Here is a 20,912-nt window from a genome sequence, read left to right as displayed (position 1 = left end):
TAGGGTATTGCAGCGAGGGCGAAAGTTAAACTGTTTACACTTTAGGGTGAATTAAGGACCGAAAGGTGACGTTCGCTACCCCTTAGACCGTACTGCATTGACCTGGGACCTAGATTACTCGACCAGAAGGTTGTGGTGAACCGCTTGTCTTAGCTATTCTCTTTTATCTGTTAAACTCCTTCATTTATTCCTCTTCTCTTACTCTCTTAGTTTAAAAATCACACTTCATAAACCCCCAATTTGGTTACTTAGACGAACTTGAATTTAGCCGATAAATTCCTACCTCTCTGTGGATTCGACCCGACTTCCCTAGCTATATTAGTTAGTTGGAACCAGTTGGTTATATTTGACAGGTACGCGACAGACGTGTAACACCCCGTATTTTATTAAGTTGAATAAAATTCTTTTAATTGCTATTTTGAATTTAATTACATCATTTAACGATTTATATATTTATTTTCTCAGCTAATTAATTAATTTCATTATAATTCGTTACGTTAAATTTAATAATCGTTAATATCGTCCTTTCACATAATTATTTTAGGTGGCTCATATGTGGTTGAAGATGAAGAGTAATTTTGGGGTTTTAGAAGCTTTCTCAAGTTTTTACTTGTCTCTTTGCTAGCGTAAGGTAACTATTCCGAGTTACTCGACGAATTAATGTCACATTAGTAGTTAATGTGTGCCTGTTGTTTGATAAGTGTTTAGGTGTATGAATAATGTTAGGATCGTTTACAAAATGAAATTGTAATTAATAGGCTCAAATGAATTTTATGGTGATAATTGTAATGTTTTGTTGATTGTCCAAAATCGAGCCTTAGTCCCTTTGATGATGCGATGTCGATTAATTGAGTGATTGGTCACCGCAATTTGACCCGTGCACTGCCGCAGGTGGGGTTGCGGGTAAAAATTCGGTTGAATGAATTAGATAATCGGCCTTTTTCTTGTTTTAGGCCATTTATTATATCTCTGTTTCACATGTGTAGTTAATTGAACTTCAATAGCTTCTTATTTTGTAGAAATGGCCCTAGTTTCCCCTGAAGCCTTTAATATTGTTAAAATTGCTAGAATTGGAAGTTAGTATTGAATTGGTATGGAGGAACTGTTGGTTTATCTGCTGAATAGACAATATTATATAGCCTTTCACATGATAGAATGTTAGAATTCATGTTGGTAAGTAGGACTTTTTGCCCTCTTAAGATTAAGTGGGTGTCTTACTTGACTTGTGTGGTGAGTCTTGTGTGGTGTGGGCTAAAGTATTCAAGCTGGGACTAGCTGTGACTAGGTCCTAGGTGAGTATTTCGGCCTTCATCATAGATAGGTCTTTATAGTCTTTGACGAGTATATGTTCACTGCTTGATAGCCTTTGTGTTCCTGACTAGTGGATGTTTATCCAAGTTGGGGCATGACCTCGGTACTTATTTTGATAGTATGGGGTCAGCTTAAGTACTAGCCGACCCTTCGGTGGTGTCCTTAGGGTACTCACTTCACTTTGTTTTAAAAAAAAGTTGTGAGTCTTGGGTGCGGTGGTGTGTATCCGCATGTCTAGGTCTGCGCAGATTTTAGGCTAGGGTTGTGTTGTCTCTTGGCCATGTTTTCTTAATAGTAACCGCTGAGCCAAGATACCGGTTCGATTACCTTCCCTACCTCGTGGTATAGACTTGAGTTACAAAGTGACTATTGACGGGACTAAGAACTTATGCCTGTCTTTGTTATATTGCCCTTTCTTGTATGGTGATTCTATGAATCATAGAAGGTGAGATGCAAGCCGGCTATGGTTGATAGAGTTTGGATTCCTGGATGTTATGTGATTCACATGATAGGGTAGTATGAGTCGGTCTAGTATTCACTGGCTAGGACTATGTGTTGTTATATTTTTGTTCACATGATAAGCACGATTGTCTAGCATCTATATGCTAAGGCTATGTGTTATTCATATTCATTTTCTCATGTTTACATGTTATATTAATTATGACATTTCGTGGGTGGGAGAACTGGAGTTACTCCCCATCGACCGTGGCTTTCGTATTTGTATAAAATGCGAATGACAGGTAGGTGATGCATATATGGGGTACATGGACGAGCTAGCGAGCAAAGTAACCTTGGGACCTAGACTGGTTTTATTTCATTGTGACCTTAAACCCTTTTTATGTCACATACTTTTTAGGGACATATGTCTCCCTTTTCTATTTTGGGTTTGTATCATTACATTTTTTTATCGTTAGCTATGGCATGTAAAGTAGTTCGTTAGCATTGCAGGTTTTGGCACCCGCCTCTTGGGAATGTTGGAAATGTTGTGATTGGTTTAGAAAGTTTTAAAAATTACAGGTTTTTGGCTAGTTGAACCAATTACAAACATATCCTACCAGTTTTTCTGTAGAATTTACGTGTTTACTTTTCCGCAATAAATGAGGGTGTCACAGTTGGTATCAGAGCCTATTTGCTCCCGACGCACGTTTGTGCACCCCAATATAAATAACTTGACCTTCAAATAATAAACTTGAGAGATGGGTAGGATGGGTAGATTTAGGATCTTATGTTGTAGTCTCTTTGTGTTTGCTCTTTGTTAGGTACTAACATGTTTGTTGATTGTTATTTAATAATCGTTGCGTTCTTAGATCAATGACCGTGAGCTTATCTATAGCTAATGGGGTTATTACCCTTATTATAAAAAAATTTTGAACTAAAGGTTTTGAAAATATTTTAATGTTTTTCACTGGTTTTAACGTCAATTAGTGTTAAAGCTTGTTATTGGAGACGTCTGATAATTAGTTTTATCATTTGTTGGTGTAAAAATGTATTTTTATGTCTTTGAATTGGAATATTGATGTTCTTGAGTGATCGCCAAGAGTATCTCCGTTCCATTGGAAGGACACTTATATTTTAAGAAGATCAAGATTTAGTGCCTATTGCTGAGGATTGAAGATTTGTTCAACCTTTGAAGAATGCTTCTACTTCCTTGAAGATGTTTCTCGTTCTTTTTGTATCTCGCCTTATTCTTAATCTCTTGGTGCCTATCCTTCTTTTAAACTCTCTATTCTTCTTCCTAGGAAGTTACATTTGTATCCTCTCAACTTGTCCTTTCACCCTTGCTAATCATCCCTTAACGCCATTTGATAGCACTCTTTCTTGTGGGGTGTTAACCTTGGTTGGATTTGATTTTTAAGTGTAAAAGTTTACTCGTTATTTCCTTGTTGTCTAATTTCCCTTTCTCCTTGATCATAAGCGTTACCGTTCATACCTCATTTCCTCGCTTCATCTTGCTCCTCCTTTAAGTTTGACATTCGTATCTTGTGAAACTCTATCTTTGACATCCTTGTAATTTTGACTTCAATTTCTACCCTATAAAATCCATTATAGCTCTCTTGTTGCTTAAGTTTGAGCTCTCTTAACATACTTTGTTTCTATGCTATCTAAGTTACTTTCCTTTTTGGTACAATTTTTAAACTTTCAAGCTACCAGTTTCGATTCATTCTTAAAAGTTTATGTCACTTCTGCAAACCTAACCTATTTTTAAAGATTTGAAAATGAAAATTTGATTTAGTTCCCTATTCCTTCCTTGAATATAAACTCATTTATCGTAATTTTAATTACTAGACCCGAAATTTCTTTAAATTTTATCCAATTTCTATTAACCTTGATCTATTTATGACTTCTTTGTCAAAGTTTAATATTATATTTCAGGAATTTAACTCCCCTTTTAGTTTAAAGGTGAAACCTTTATTTCTACTTTGGCTTTTTGCAAAAGAACATTTGAGGAGATTACCTTTCCCTTATTTTGATTTTAACGTTGATCGGATGTTAGAACTAGTTATTGGAAACGTTTGATAACTTGTTCTACGCTTGTCGGCGAATAGTTTTTGTTTAAATCTGTCTCTGACTTGGAAAGTTAGCGTTCTTGTGTGCACGACAAGAGCAATTCCATTCCATGAATGAGACTTATATTTTTGAAAACTCTTCATTAATGTTTTTGAAGGTATTTTGATTTTGACTTATACAAATAATTTGCCTTTTGACCTTATCTTTGATTTGGAATGTGATGTTCTTGAATACGTAACGAGAACACTTCCGTTCCTCTGATGAGAGTCTGGTTCTGTCAGAAAATTTTATTTGAAACTTTTGAAAGAATTTTTGATTCTTACGATAAATAACCTTTAAAATGTTTTAGTTACCGAACTCAATTCCAGTTTTATTTTCATAACCTTCCATTTCTACTTTCAAGTTTCGAGGACGAAACTTTTTAAAAGATGGGGTGATTGTAACACCCCGTATTTTATTAAGTTGAATAAAATTCTTTTAATTGCTATTTTGAATTTAATTACATCATTTAACGATTTATATATTTATTTTCTCAGCTAATTAATTAATTTCATTATAATTCGTTACGTTAAATTTAATAATCGTTAATATCGTCCTTTCACATAATTATTTTAGGTGGCTCATATGTGGTTGAAGATGAAGAGTAATTTTGGGGTTTTAGAAGCTTTCTCAAGTTTTTACTTGTCTCTTTGCTAGCGTAAGGTAACTATTCCGAGTTACTCGACGAATTAATGTCACATTAGTAGTTAATGTGTGCCTGTTGTTTGATAAGTGTTTAGGTGTATGAATAATGTTAGGATCGTTTACAAAATGAAATTGTAATTAATAGGCTCAAATGAATTTTATGGTGATAATTGTAATGTTTTGTTGATTGTCTTGAAAAACCGAGCCTTAGTCCCTTTGACCGATGCGATGTCGATTAATCGAGTGATTGGTCAGCCGCAATTTGACCCGTACCTGTCGCAGGGCTGGGGTTGCGGGTAAAAATTCGGTTGAATGAATTAGATAATCGGCCTTTTTCTTGTTTTAGGCCATTTATTATATCTCTGTTTCACATGTGTAGTTAATTGAACTTCAATAGCTTCTTATTTTGTAGAAATGGCCCTAGTTTCCCCTGAAGCCTTTAATATTGTTAAAATTGCTAGAATTGGAAGTTAGTATTGAATTGGTATGGAGGAACTGTTGGTTTATCTGCTGAATAGACAATATTATATAGCCTTTCACATGATAGAATGTTAGAATTCATGTTGGTAAGTAGGACTTTTTGCCCTCTTAAGATTAAGTGGGTGTCTTACTTGACTTGTGTGGTGAGTCTTGTGTGGTGTGGGCTAAAGTATTCAAGCTGGGACTAGCTGTGACTAGGTCCTAGGTGAGTATTTCGGCCTTCATCATAGATAGGTCTTTATAGTCTCTGACGAGTATATGTTCACTGCTTGATAGCCTTTGTGTTCCTGACTAGTGGATGTTTATCCAAGTTGGGGCATGACCTCAGGTACTTATTTTGATAGTATGGGGTCAGCTTAAGTACTAGCCGACCCTTCGGTGGTGTCCTTAGGGTACTCACTTCACTTTGTTTTAAAAAAAAAAGTTGTGAGTCTTGGGTGCGGTGGTGTGTATCCGCATGTCTAGGTCTGCGCAGATTTTAGGCTAGGGTTGTGTTGTCTCTTGGCCATGTTTTCTTAATAGTAACCGCTGAGCCAAGATACCGGTTCGATTACCTTCCCTACCTCGTGGTATAGACTTGAGTTACAAAGTGACTATTGACGGGACTAAGAACTTATGCCTGTCTTTGTTATATTGCCCTTTCTTGTATGGTGATTCTATGAATCATAGAAGGTGAGATGCAAGCCGGCTATGGTTGATAGAGTTTGGATTCCTGGATGTTATGTGATTCACATGATAGGGTAGTATGAGTCGGTCTAGTATTCACTGGCTAGGACTATGTGTTGTTATATTTTTGTTCACATGATAAGCACGATTGTCTAGCATCTATATGCTAAGGCTATGTGTTATTCATATTCATTTTCTCATGTTTACATGTTATATTAATTATGACATTTCGTGGCTGGGAGAACTCGGAGTTACTCCCACCGACCGTGGCTTTCGTATTTGTATAAAATGCGAATGACAGGTAGGTGATGCATATATGGGGTACATGGACGAGCTAGCGAGCAAAGTAACCTTGGGACCTAGACTGGTTTTATTTCATTGTGACCTTAAACCCTTTTTATGTCACATACTTTTTAGGGACATATGTCTCCCTTTTCTATTTTGGGTTTGTATCATTACATTTTTTTATCGTTAGCTATGGCATGTAAAGTAGTTCGTTAGCATTGCAGGTTTTGGCACCCGCCTCTTGGGAATGTTGGAAATGTTGTGATTGGTTTAGAAAGTTTTAAAAATTACAGGTTTTTGGCTAGTTGAACCAATTACAAACATATCCTACCAGTTTTTCTGTAGAATTTACGTGTTTACTTTTCCGCAATAAATGAGGGTGTCACAGACGTGTCAAATTTTGGCGCCGTTGCCGGGGAGGTGGCGCATATTTGTTGCTGTAATTAAGTTTGTCTTTTTTTGTCTCGAGGAATTTATTCCTTGGGACTATCTCATTTTCTGCAAAGTTTTGACCAGTTTTGCAGATAAGCCGTTGTTTTGGAAGTTGTTTGCCAAAATGCCTACGATTACAGAGCATACAGAGCCATGTGGAAGATGTGGTGAAGAAGGGCACGATCTTTATGAATGTACGTCAAGTATAGAGCGCGCCCTTGCTTACAAGAAGTACAAGCAAGGAGTTCCTTTCTCAGCTTATATGAGGAGATAAAAAGCGTTTCTACCCCTTCTACGCCAATACCACGGCCCGTCTCTCCTTCTTCAAGAGAAGCAATTGCCGAATTGAAATCCATCATGTTGAGTAGGTCACAATCCGATCTTTGTTATATCGGAGTTGAAAGAACAAGTCACGCAGTTAACACTCGCGAAAGACCAAACCAAGACCCCTCCAATTTGCGATCTCATTGCCATGAATTCTCAAAATGACCTTATTCATGGAGAGGATGAGGTTTTGGCGGTGATGATGACTCAGATGATGATCTAGACGAGTTCTTGCAAGAAATACTTGCTGCGTGTGCAGTGACCACTCGATCGAGCAACTCATCTACTCGATCGAGCGGTTCTAATCATCCAGTCACTCGATCGAGTGACAATGGCGGTCGATCGAGAAGTACAGAACTCCAGGTTGGTCGATCGAGTAACTATGCTGAGGAAAACGTTCGATCGAGTGTCAAGACTGGTCGATCGAATGAAATTGAAGAAGAAATCGGTCGATCGACCGAAACGTGTTCGACCAAAGGTCTTTGTAAGTGACGGAATCCTAATTTATTATCTAATACCGCCACCGTGTCATCTTCCCCTGCTGTGGAGACGTCACGAATTGATAAGGGTAAAGGAAAGGTTGCGGGACCACTCATCGCTACCAGGGTGCCCTTCCCGAGCCGTCTGAAGGACGCAAGGATCGAGCAACAGTATGGTAAGTTCGTGGACATCGTGAAGAACCTTCAGGTAACTGTCCCTTTTTCTGAACTTGTTACTCAAGTACCCACTTACGCCAAGTTTATGAAGGATATCGTGACGCGTAAGAGAAATTTGAGCGAATTTGAGACGATTTCATTTATGGAAGAGTCTAGTAACCTGCTGTTAAATAAGGCCCCTCCAAAAATGAAAGACCCGGGCAGCTTTTCTATTACCTGTGTCATAGGTAATATGGTTATTGATAAGGCCCTCGTGATTTAGGTGCCGGTGTCGTGTCATGCCCCTTCCTGTCTGCAAGAAATTGAAGATGAGTCACTTCAAGGTGACTAACATTACCCTACGGATGGTGATAGATCTGTTTAGGAGACCTTTAGGTGTCTTGGAGGATGTGCTGTGAAAATAGGCAAGCTATACATCCCAATGACTTCATTGTTTTGGATATAGCCGAGGACACCCGGACCCAAATTATTTTAGGAAGACCGTTCCTTTGTACAAATGGGGCCGTTATTGATGTTAGACAAGGGCGTCGACTCTTGCGAGGGGATGACGCTATCACATTTAGTTTGCCCAAGATTTAGCCCACCCAATGATAGAGGACACTTGCTATTCGGTCGATATCATTGATGAGTCTATTTATGACTTCGGTGGGTTCTTTTATGAAGGACCCACCGGAAGCTCTCATGCTTTTTGATGAGTGTGCGATAGCCCGAGAGGACGATGACGCTGCATTGGATTTGCTTGTTGATGATTTAGATGAGCATGAGGGAGAGCAGTGGAACAAATGATCAGCACTCTTTGCTCCATTGAGGTAAAGGTACCTGAACGTAAGCCTCTCCCATCTCATCTTAAATATGCCTTTCTAGACGATACGAGCAAAAGATATCCGGTCATCGTTAGTGCCAAGCTTAGTGATGATCACCGACTTCTTTGTTAGTCAGTACTTAAGAAAAACAGAAAGCAATGGGCTATTCATCGGATGATATCACGGGTATTAGCCCCGATATTTGTATGCACAGATAGAGGCGGAGGAGGATCACAAACCTTGCGGGCGGGGGTCGGCGTCGGTGAACCCGGAAGATGCGAGGATGTTGTGATGGGCGAGGTAATGAAGGCTGCTGGATGCGGTATTATCTATTCGGTAGGTAATTCTAGATGGGTAAGCCCGATCACGGGTAGTCCCAAGAAAGGAGGGACAACTGTAGTTAAGAATGAGAAAAATGAATTAATACCTACCCGAGTAGTGACTGGTTGGCGGATGTGCATAGATTACGAGATAAATTGAATGCCGCCACCAAGAAAGATCACTTTCCCTTCCTTTTATTGATCAAATGGTAGAAAGGTTAGCTTCTCATAAATTTTTCTGCTATTTAGATGGGTATTCAGGGTTCTTTCAGATCTCCATCCACCCAGACAATCAGGCCAAGACTACATTTACTTGTCCTAAGGGCGTTTTTGCGTATCGCAGAATGCCTTTTGGTTTGTGCAATGCCCCTGCCACCTTCCAAAGGTGTATGATGGGGATATTTTCAGAGTATATTGAGTCTATCATGGAAGTTTTTATGGATGATTTCAGTGTATACGGAAGTGATTTTTCTAACTGTCTGTCTAACCTTGAGAAAGTGTTGCGGTATTTGTATTGAGGTTAACCTTGTCTTGAATTGGGAGAAGTGCCACTTTATGGTCAACGAGGGAGTTGTCTTAGGGCACTTAGTTTCTGATAGGGGAATAGAAGTTGACAAAGCAAAGGTGGAAGTGATTCAGCAATTACCACCTCCTGTTAATGTTAAGGGGGTGAGGAGCTTCCTTGGTCACGCTGGCTTTTATCGCCGGTTTATCAAGGATTTCTCCAAAATTGCTAAACCACTTACACAAATTTGTTGCTTAAGGATGCCCCTTTGTGTTTACTAACGCTTGTCTTTCTGCTTTTAACAGGTTAAAGCAGGCCTTAGTCTCCGCACCGATCATACAACCTCCCAACTGGGACCTGCCGTTTGAAATCATGTGTGATGCGAGTGACTATGCACTAGGAGCGGTGCTAGGCCAGAGGAAAGACAAAGCCTTGAATGCTATTTATTATGCGAGCCGAACTCGGATGAGGCTCAAGTGAAGTACACTACCATCGAGAAGGAGTCATTAGTTATGTAGTTTATGCCTTAGAGAAGTTTCGTACTTATTTAGTTGGGTCGGAAGTCACCGTTTTTACTGACCATGCAGCTTTGAGGCATCTCCTTGCTAAGAAGGAGGCCAAACCGCGGCTCATCGAGATGGATACTCCTTCTTCGAAGTTTGACCTGCATTAAGGATAAGAAAGGAGCTGAGAACGTTGTAGCTGATCACTTGTCGCGCCTGATGCGACAAGAAGGGGAAGATTCTCTACCTATTGATGATTCTTTCCCTGACGATTCTTTAATTGCTGTTATATCGTCTATTGTTGACCAGGAACCTTGGTATGCAGATATAGCTAACCGTTGTCGTGGCAAGTCGCCGCCGACCTTTCTCATCAAAAAAGAAGCGTTTTACAGATAACGCTAAAGATATTTCAGGATGACCCTTACTTGTTTAAGGAATGTGCAGACGGTCTCTACAGACGGTGTATTCCGCAGTGGGAGACCAAAATAGTCCTGGAAGGCTGTCACTCCTCTTCATATGGTGGTCACCACGGTCCATCGCGCACCGTGGCTAAGGTACTTCATCTGTTTTTACCGGCCTTCTTTGTTTCTTGACGCCAAGTCCTTTGTTTCAGCTTGTGATGCTTGCCAACGATCAGGGAACATTTCGAAGAGACATGAGATGCCACAAAACGGCATCCTAGAGGTTGAGGTTTTCGATGTCTGGGGCATTGATTTCCAAGGACCGTTCCCGTCCAAGAAAGGTAACAGTGTACATTTTAGTAGTCAGTAGACTATGTGTCAAAATGGGTTGAGGCAATTGCTTCACCCCATTGTGATGGTAAGACCGTGATAAAAATGTTCAAAAAAATCATATTTCCCCGTTTTGGTGTCCCTAGGGTCGTCATTAGTGATGGGGGATGCATTTTAAGGAAAAGAAACTCACTTCCATACTTTGTCAGAGTTGGTGTCCAACACCGGCGTGGTTTGGGGTATCATCCCCAAACTAGTGGTCGAGTAGAGGTCTCTAATCGTGAGTGAAAGAGATCTTGTCTAAGGTAGTTTCTAAATCACGGAAAGACTGAGTCTTAAGCTAGATGACATGTTATGGGCTTATAGAATTGCCTTTAAGACACCGATTGGTGCATCACCTTATAGGTTAGTTTATGGGAAATCGTGTCACTTACCTGTTGAGCTGGAATGCAAGGCCTGGTGGGCAATTCGTGAGCTTAATTATGATCCTAAACTGCGTGTGATCGAATCGTCTTTTGCAGCTAGATGAATTGGAAGAGTTTAGGCTTAATGCCTATGATAACTCGCGCATTTACAAGGAAAAGACGAAGAGATGGCATGACAAGAGAATCTTACCTCGGGAGTTTCATGTGGGGCGGAAGGTGTTCTTGTTCAATGCCCGTTTGAGACTATTTCCTGGCAAGTCAAGTCCGGTGGAGTGGTCCATACACGGTGACAGGTGTCACCAAATTTGGATCCGTGGAGCTTGAAGATTCCGAGGGCCACAGATTTAAGGTGAATGGCCAATATGTGAAGCATTACTATGAGGCGAGTGAAGCGGACAACCGCGTTGAAGTCCTGCGCCGACGAGCTCGACGCGCCGCCATTACTTGATACCGAAAGGTCGTGCGGGACCTCTTAAACCAGCGCTCTCCCGGGAGGCGGCCGGACTTTTATTTGTACTTTTGTTGAACTATTTGTTTTTCTTTAGCTTTACGTTAAACATTAGACGCTACTTTATGAACAATTTTTGTGCTTTCCTTGCTTTTATGCGTCTTTTGCAGGTTAAAGTACTCGATCGAGTGCTTTTGTGTTCGATCGAGCACTTTCTGATGCGGCTGCTACTCGATCGAGGGATGATGTCCTCGATCGACCAGATCCCTACCCGTGCTTACTCGATCGAGCCCTTCCAATACACTGGTTCACTCGATCGAGCTGTTCCAGGCGCTCGATCGAGTAGTTCGACCTCCAGGTATTTGCTTTTACGTCTACAAAGCCACTGTTTGACTCTCTTTGACCTCCCATGTTCATGGTCGGTTTGGGGAGGTCCCGCTATATGACGTTTTGTAAGTTTTCCGACTCCACCTTTCCTTTTCTTTTCAGTTTGTATTTCTTTCCCTATTTTTGGTACAATGAGGGCATTGTACGGTTTGGTCTGGGGAGGTATGCATCCACATCTGTGTCTGCATGTTTCTTGCATTTTTGCTTGCACGTTTATTTATTTCCGCATGCATTGTTGTTTTAATTACTTCATATAAAAATCATAAAATTCAAAAACTTTCAAAATTTTCATGTTTAAATTGAGTCGGAACGTTTGAACATTGACGCTACTTTGAATCCTTACTTGAGCCTGGCATATTCTTGACATTTAGCTGGCATGTTTATGTGCATAATCTACGAGTTTTTGTTTCTCTCTTATCTGAACGGATAGACTTGATTCTTTATGTCGGCAAGCTACATTACATTCTGAGGTTAGAGCTTATTAAACTGGTGACATTCATGACCGGTTTCATTTAGGATGTGAGTAGTACTCTCTTTAAGACATGTAACATCAATTTGCATAAGCATGAGTCTAGACTTCTTAATACCTGTATGCATTCGGTCTGTGGATGGTGACACGTGTTAGGGGAGGCAATCCCCCTTATTTCATTCTACCCATGAGCCTCACATAGCCAAATTGCCTTTTTGTCCTATCAACTACTTTCTATAATATTTCCTACCCTAGCTGAGCTAGTAACGAGTAGTTCTTGAAATGTGTTATTGCAAAATGGTTATTTCATCTGATTTCAGAAGATGGTGGAAAGATTGAAAAAAAAAAAAAATGTTGAATTGAAAAAAAAAAGAGTGCGAAAAAGAAAAGAAAAAGAAAGAAAGCGAAAAAAAAGAGACAGAAAAATTCAAAATGAAAAGAAAAAAGAATGAGAATTGCGCAATGTTTCACACTCCCATGCCCTATTTATATCTTATGGGGAGTTGACGACTTTTGGTGTTTTGTGAGTTTAGTGCATAATTTTGCACCGTTTCATCTTGCTGTCATGAGTACGAAGTTGGGATGCAGTCTATATTTGGATCCGTTGTTACTAGCCTAGCTATTAACCCCACATATCCAAATTCATTTTAGCCCCTTCTTATCCATTACCTCACTAACCCAAATGTAAGTCCTCGGCACGTGTCTTGGTCATTAGAATGGTTGGAATGCATATGTACGGTTGTAGAGACTTTATTCATGTCAATTGCATGCATGTTCTTATAGGTCGAGTTAGGTGAGTGTCTGATTCATCCCTATCTCTCACATTTATACTCACCCTGTATCTGATTTTGAGTGACTAGTGACCCGTGAGAGTCCGACATCTTTGAGTCCTGCAAGGTCGACGGTTCAGTAAGCTTGAAACATTAATTTAACTCGTTTGCACTTTCCAGTTGCCACTTTGTCATTTTGTTGCATTAAATTGGTTCTAGTGGATGATTTGTAGCTGATGCGTTGGCCCCGTTCTATTGTTCACCCTTAGTTGCATTCATATTTGCTTGGGGACAAGCAAAGGTTTGGTTTGGGGAGATTTGATGCGTGTCTTTTATATAAGGTTTTCACCTCATTTTTACACGCATTTCTGTGCTTTTTATGTAGCATCTGGCTACAAATACCCCGAATATTCTACTTTGGTCCGTTTATTGTAATTTGCAGGAATTGACCGAGGAGGAGCTAAATCGAGCCTTAATTGTCCCAATTGTACGCATTCATGGGAGATAAGGAGCCGGAGCTTAGGAATCTTACACTTGGAGGACGCATGAGCTGAGTAAAGGAAGAATTTCAAGAGCTGACGCACCTATGTAGCTCGATCGAGTGGTTTTACTGCTCGATCGAATGCTTTATACACTCAAGACTGGTCGATCGACCAGATTAAGGAGTCGATCGAGGAAGTTCAGCAAGCAGTGTTCGATCGAGAGGTTGTCCTGCCTCGATCGAGTGATTTGGTGTTCGATCGAGTAATCCTCCTACTCGATCGAAGGGTTTTCGTGTGTTTTTGGTTTATTTCCGCCTAATCTTTTATGGGCTTTTGTAATCAGTCCATAGATTAGGTTTAAGACAATTTTCCAAAGATAAGACCGAGGAGAACATCACGTTACTCCTATCACTTCACTACGCACATTTCCATTTGCTACTCTTGTTCTTGTTCTTTGGATTTCTATTCTCTACATTTTGTCACTCAGATTAGGTATTATTAATCTAATCTATTTCTTAATCATTTTTATTTTTTAATTCCTTTCTCTCTTGCTTATTAATTGTTCAATCGATCTCTTAATAGTTTGTCATCATGCTTAGTTTTAATTATTTAGTTGTTGCAATTGTCAATCCGACGATTATGAGTAGCTAATTTCCTTTGCTAAGACTATAGGGGATCCATGATTTGAAGGGAGAGTAATCGTTTCACTAGGTTAATACCAGTACCGTCTTTGTTGTTTAAGTGCTACATATAATTGTAATTGCCTAATTGAGTCGACGCAATTAGACCCTTATTCTCAGTGGACCTTAACCTGGACCGAAAGGTTGGAAGAGGCAGACTAGTAGCGAACAATAGAGTATTGCAGCGAGGGCGAAAGTTAAACTGTTTACACTTTAGGGTGAATTAAGGACCGAAAGGTGACGTTCGCTACCCCTTAGACCGTACTGCATTGACCTGGGACCTAGATTACTCGACCAGAAGGTTGTGGTGAACCGCTTGTCTTAGCTATTCTCTTTTATCTGTTAAACTCCTTCATTTATTCCTCTTCTCTTACTCTCTTAGTTTAAAAATCACACTTCATAAACCCCCAATTTGGTTACTTAGACGAAATTGAATTTAGCCGATAAATTCCTACCTCTCTGTGGATTCGACCCGACTTCCCTAGCTATATTAGTTAGTTGGAACCAGTTGGTTATATTTGACAGGTACGCGACAGACGTGTCAACTGTAATACTCCGTATTTATAAGTCTTGGGGTACTCTATCGAGTAGCCCTTACTCTGTCGAGTAAGGGTAAGTTGTGAGATAAAATAGTTTCTGACCTGTTGGGTACTCGATCGAGTAGCTGGGGTACTCGATCGAGTAAGGGGGTACTCGATCGAGTACCTTGGGTACTCGATCGAGTGTCCGGTTTACGGGGAGTTTTCTCGGGTTTTGTTAATTATGCGATTAAGGTATTTAAACATAGTCGTCATTGTTTTAAATCACTTTTACAAAACCTAAAACCCCGTTTAAGAGAGAAAGCAACCAGTTCATCTTCCTAATCGCATCCTTAGCAATTCCGGAGTTCGAGACGGTCGAGTTCTTGTCGTTATTCGTATCGTTGAGTTCCCTGCGTCGAGGGTAAGCTTTTAATATAATTTTTATAATGTTTTGTTAAGTTTGGTTAAACCCTAATTTAGAGATTGGGGGTTTTGTGTGTAGTTTGTGATGTATAGCCTCTATGTGTTATATGATAGGAGGAGGGTTCGTAGAAGAGACTTTTTGATACAAATTTGATACCGTCCGATTTTTGTGCTTTCCGGTAGGATTTCCTACTCAGTATTAGTCCCATAATGGGATATTGGTGATGTCTTGTATTTGGTTGTTTGATATGATGATTATACTGTGTTTGTGGTTGTGATTGTTGTTGATGGTTCTCGAGATGCGTTCTCGGCTGAGTGGGGTCACTTGCGGGAGTGACTTCACGCCCTAGTTTCGCCCTTCGTGGAACCCGCCACGGAAGGGGATGTGCACATTAATGGACAGGGTTATCGCTCGGTGTGATGAGCGGGGCTTAGGTGGGAACGGCTGCGGTCCCCCATCGCGTGGCTAGTCCAAAGGACGATCGGTGATTGAGATGATTGGAATTGGTTGGTTGTGTGTGTGTGACGTTAAGCTATCTGTTTATCTTATTGTTGATATATGTATTGAATTGTGTGATTAGTACTGACCCCGTTTAAATGTTTTAAAAACTGTGGTGATCCATTCGGGGGTGGTGAGCAGTTATTGAGAAGGTGTGATATGACGCGTATGGGATAGCTGGGATGAGTCATCACGTGGCAGTTAGAAGTCTTCCACTGTGTCAGACGAAGTCTAGTAGCTTTGATAGTTGTAGCTGTAGACCGTATGAGAACCTTGTAATTCCTTTTATTAGTTTTGGTTTGAACATGTAATCACTTAATCTATAATTACTTTAAAAGTACGTTTCTTTATTGTCTTATGATATTCAGTACCTCGGGCAACCGAGATGGTAGTATCCTTATACCTGAGTGGTCTTGGTAAGGCACTTGGAGTATGGGGGTGTTACAAAGGATACTTGTTCATCACCGTCACTCTGTTCAGCTCCCTGTAATCTATGCACAACCTCAAGCTCCCATCTTTCTTTTTCACAAACAGAACTGGTTCTCCCCACGGTGGTACACTAGGTCTAATGTATCCCCTCTCAATCAGATCATCTAACTGCTTCCTGAGCTCCTACAACTCCTTAGGACCCATCCGGTACGGTGCTTTAGAGATTGGCCCCGTCCCCGGTTTCAGCTCAACACTGAAATCTATCTCCCTCTTCGGCGACAACCCCGGAATCTCCTCTGGAAAAACATCTGGAAACTCGATCGAGCACCTTACCTACTCGATCGAGTCATGCAGACTCGTATACACTACCCGCATGTTCATCTCACTTTCTCAATATTATATACAACTACTATACTTTTACTAAGATATCAACAACTACTCATACATTTCTACGCAACTTCATGCAATCAACAAACGACCTATTCATGTTATCAATATGCCACATTATAAACATCCAACATACTTTTCATCCAATTCAACATATAAAACACATATCTTCAACTTTTATCCATACCTCCAATTCTCCACATCCAACATCCAACAATTCACAACACATGCCTTTATGTACACACATAGACCAATAGACAACACATACGACCCTGACACGTACCCCCATGTGACCAGTTCAAAATTGCAGGGCGAGTTCGCGGCTTTAGGACGTTTCCTAAGCCTTTGCATTAGCTCCTACAACTTCTACCCCGGGTTCATTTTAGTTGACTCCCTATGTTCATTAGATTCATTAGTTACAGGTTTCGGGATCGTCGCTCTGATACCACTTTGTGACACCCCCATACTCCAAGCTAAGTGCCTTACCAGGATCACTCATGTATAAGAACGTCACCATCTCGGTTTCCCGAGGCAATGATAATCAAATGACAATAACGAAACATAAATTTAAATGGTAATAAAGTTTAAGTGTTTACAACTCCAAGACCAAACTGATAAAAGTACAATACAAGTTCTCAAAACCAAATGTCTCAAACTACTAAAAATACGACAGCGGAAGACTCTAATCAGCTCGTGGTGACACATCCCAGCCCATATGCCTCTAATCAAACCTGCTCAACAACTGCTCACCATCCCCGAATGGATCACCACAGTTTTACAAAACAAAGACGGGGTCAGTACTAATCACACAATACAATCATAATAAGACAAACATCAAAACAGCTCAACCGTCACATCAACCCAAACTCCATAATCAACTCCTCATCACTGACTACACAATAAAATGTGTAGTCCTGCCAGAGTACCCATCGCAACAGGTACTCCACACCGCCAGTGGGGGACCGCAACCGTTCCCACCTAAGCCCAGCTCATTTCCATCGAGCGATAAACCCAAGTCCATTAATGTGCACATCCCTTCTGTGGCGGGTTCCACAGAAGGCGAATCATGGGCGTGAAGCCACTCCCGCAAGTGACTCCACTCAGCCAGGGACGCACCTCGAAGATCACAGACAGATACAATCAACAACAATCAATAATGATAAAATCCAACAACCGTCACAATACTAACATTATATAATCAAATCACCAATCCACATCTTGTGACTAATACTGAGTAGGAAAACCTTACCTGGAATGCAAACACAGACAGCAGACGATCTTAGCAGCTGTCTCAAAACCTCTCCTCTACGAATCCTCCTCCTATCACATAATCATACAATTACTACATACACAACTAAACATAAAACCCCAAATCCCATAAATTAGGGTTTAAACAATCTTAACCAAATGCTATGAAATTGGTATGTAGGACTTACCCTTGACGCAAGGATCACAAAGACACAAAGAAAAATCAAATCCGACCTCTCAAGCTCCGGGATTTGCCAATAATGCGGATGAAGAGAATAACGTAGTTTCAATCTCCTTTTTGAGTGTATTAGGTTTATAAAGTGTTTAATAAAGATGACGACATAATATATATATACTAACCCGCATTATTAACAAAACCCGTCAAAACATAACCCGTTAAACGAGCTACTCGATTGAGTACGTAACGTACTCGATCGAGTGCTTCTTACTCGATCGAGTGCCAAGGCTACTCGATCGAGTACCCTACAGGCAGAATACTGTTTCTTAAAACAAAACACCCCTACTCGACAGAGTAAGGCCCACTCGATAGAGTACCCAGAGATTCATAAAACCATAGTATTACAGTATGACTTAAACTAGATCACGAAGCAGGTTTAAGCCTTAGAATTAAACTCAAGATCATGAAGCAAGAGTTAATTCCGCCTCAAACACTAAGTAATGATGGGTTTTCTGCACTAAGCAAGAAGAAAGTTGATTGAAAACTTCAATTTTTTCAAACTCATATTTTAATTCACTCAAATCTGATTTTTACAAAGAGAAAAGAGCTCCTTAAATAGAGTTTTTGTTGTAATCCTAGCCATTCATCTAAAGTATCATCTAAGGCTCACAATGGTCTCCTAAAGAGACAATGAAAAACGGCTCAAAAGGCCTTACAAAGCTTATGTATTCATTTAGTTGACTTATGTATCATTGTATTCCTACTTTCATTAGTGCATGTGTATTTAGATCTTACTAGACGAACCTATTAGCATGAATACAACACCAAATATCATCATTTGGTACTCACTAAGTCACTAGCATGAATTTATGAAAACATAACTTTAAAGACACCCGTAATTTTTCACGGGTCACAAAACTCGTTTTTGGTTTATACATGAAGATATTTTCTAGTTTTTTTTCGTTGATTTGATTAAGGAGATAGAGTTTTTGTTTTTGTTTAAAGTGAGGAGAGAGAGAGGGAGTAATTTCACTTTGATAGGTTATGGGAATCGGTTGTATAAGTCTCCTGTCCACAAGTTCAATAAAAGATAAATGAGTCAATAGTTCAGATTTTTCTCAGTTAAACGTTAGTATGTCTTAATATGGGAAGCAGAGACATAATTTGAATTATTCCTATCAAATAAGAGTTTTTTTGTTAAAAACTGCCTAATATTTGCCCCACTTTCATAAATACTACCTAAAGTTTTTAATTTTGCGAGAAACTACCTAATATTTTTACTTTTGCCGAAAACCACCAAATTGAAATTAATGAGCAAATTCGACAATTTTTTTTTCCAAACTAACTAAAATTCCGACAAATAAGTCAAAATGCCAATTGAATTAATCATAATTTTGTCCAAATTAGCCACAATCTCGGCCAAACTAGTCAAAATTTTAGTAAAATAAATTGAAATAAATGTGTTAGTATCTAATCAAAACAGTTGGCGGCGGTTAAGTATAGTAAATAATGTACTAGTTTAAAACCCGTGAAATTCACAGGCTGTTATAGCCGGATGATTGTTACAAAGTACTTTTCATTTTGAATAGTCCAACTTCTAAAACAATCTTATAGAAATAAGATACAACAAATAATTCAAATTAGTTATATAACACTTAGGCACTTAGCCCTGTTCTTTTGAACTTAAAGTCATTTTCTTTTAAGTTTGATTCAGCTAGACCATGTTCTTTTGAACTAAAAGTCATTTCCTTTTAAATTTAGTTTAATTCCTATAAGTTAAGTAAAGTAATGTTAATTTAAATTAAGTTCAGCTTTTATAAGTCCAATTCAGCACCTATAAGTTAAGTTAAGTTAAGTTAAGTTAAGTTGAGTTCAACTTCTATAAGTTTAGTTCAACTCTATAATTTCAATTAAGCTCCTATAAATCAGTTCAGAAAAGTTAAGCTCATATAAGTTCAATTCAGCTCAGTTCAACAAAATTAAGTCGAAAAAAATATGGCATTTCTCCGAATATTTTAAATAAATGATAAATTATGAGTCTTAAAAAAAGCTTAAGTGGGTTACCTATGCAACATGACGGACATTTATACAAATATTTTTAAAACCTTCCATTCCGGTAAGATTAAAACGGATTAAATAATAAATAGGCCACTTATATATATGAGACAAATATCTTGTTACTTTTTAGACATTTTATTTTTATCTCATCTAACCTATTTGACGGGTCTTAAGCTAACGAAGGATAGTTTCGTTATTATAGATAAGAATTTGTGTATACTTATTACACCCCGCTTTGTAGAGCTAGTAACCCCAGCCAGCTAAATCTGGCAAAACCAACTCGGCCCGTTTCACCCGCTCCAAAAGGCTAACCCGAGACTCGAAACTAACCCGAATCACAACCCGGGAATGTGACCCGAATGGACCCAACCCAGCTCGAACATGACTCCAGCTTTATTGACCTGGGAACTGACCCGTCCTGAAACCACCCAACCCGAAAATGACCCGAAAAAGCATAACTCTAATTGGAGAAAAACGATTTGAAATGACTAATTTAAAAGCACACTTTATATTATACGCTAAAATAAAGAATCAATCATAAAAAAAAAACTAAAAATAGTAGTACTACTAAACGTATTTTGTGTTGCATAATTTCTTATTTCTATATTTTCTTTCCTTTTTTAGGTTGTAGACACAATTTATATTTCATGAAATCCACAAAAGGAAAGAATTTTTATAGAATGGTGTTTAGCCTAAATTAAATATTGACCGTAAAATTTTACCAATGATTTGTAATCAATACTATATATTAAATCCAGAAACCAAGGGACTTCAATGTAATTAAAGAAAGTTATACAAATTAATTATAATATATAGTTTTAAATTAATAGCACCGTGTGATGGACCCGATTAAGGGATCTTAATGCAAATATTATATAGTTTGGGTTAAAATTAAATTATATAAAAGCTTGGTAATTTTCTTAAACATGGTCAATTTCCTTAAAATAAAATAATTAATTAAGATGGACAATTTCCTTAAAATAAAATAATTAATTAGGATGGTCAATTTCAAGGAGATTAAAAGAAAGAAGATGTCTGATAATTTTCCTAAATATTTAAAGAAGATTAGAAGATGGTCAATTTCCTTAAAATAAAATAATTAATTAGTATAAACATGCACACTTATGGTATTAATTATTATCATCATAAAATTATATATTAAATTTAAAATCTATGCAATTTTATTAAACTTTATAGTTTATTAGATGTATAGAGATGTTAATTATTTAACATACAAAAATATAATAAGTAGGCTATAAATAATTCAAGTTAGATTCCATAGTATATAATATTGCAAATT

The 20,912-nt window shown here is 38.8% G+C and overlaps 1 long non-coding RNA gene across 1 annotated transcript; it reads left to right on the top strand.

Moving 5' to 3' along the window:
* Positions 1–540: 540 nt before the first annotated feature.
* LOC141658710 (uncharacterized) lies at positions 541–6,315 on the top strand. The gene is made up of 3 exons (XR_012549362.1): positions 541–631; positions 4,435–4,521; positions 5,951–6,315. It is a non-coding gene; the product is annotated as an uncharacterized LOC141658710 (long non-coding RNA).
* Positions 6,316–20,912: the final 14,597 nt, after the last annotated feature.

The sequence above is a fragment of the Silene latifolia genome, chromosome 6 (assembly GCF_048544455.1).
Source record: "Silene latifolia isolate original U9 population chromosome 6, ASM4854445v1, whole genome shotgun sequence".
NCBI lineage: Eukaryota > Viridiplantae > Streptophyta > Magnoliopsida > Caryophyllales > Caryophyllaceae > Silene > Silene latifolia.
The sequence above is the reverse complement of the archived record's forward strand: the minus strand, read 5'-3'. Positions and strand labels throughout refer to the sequence as shown.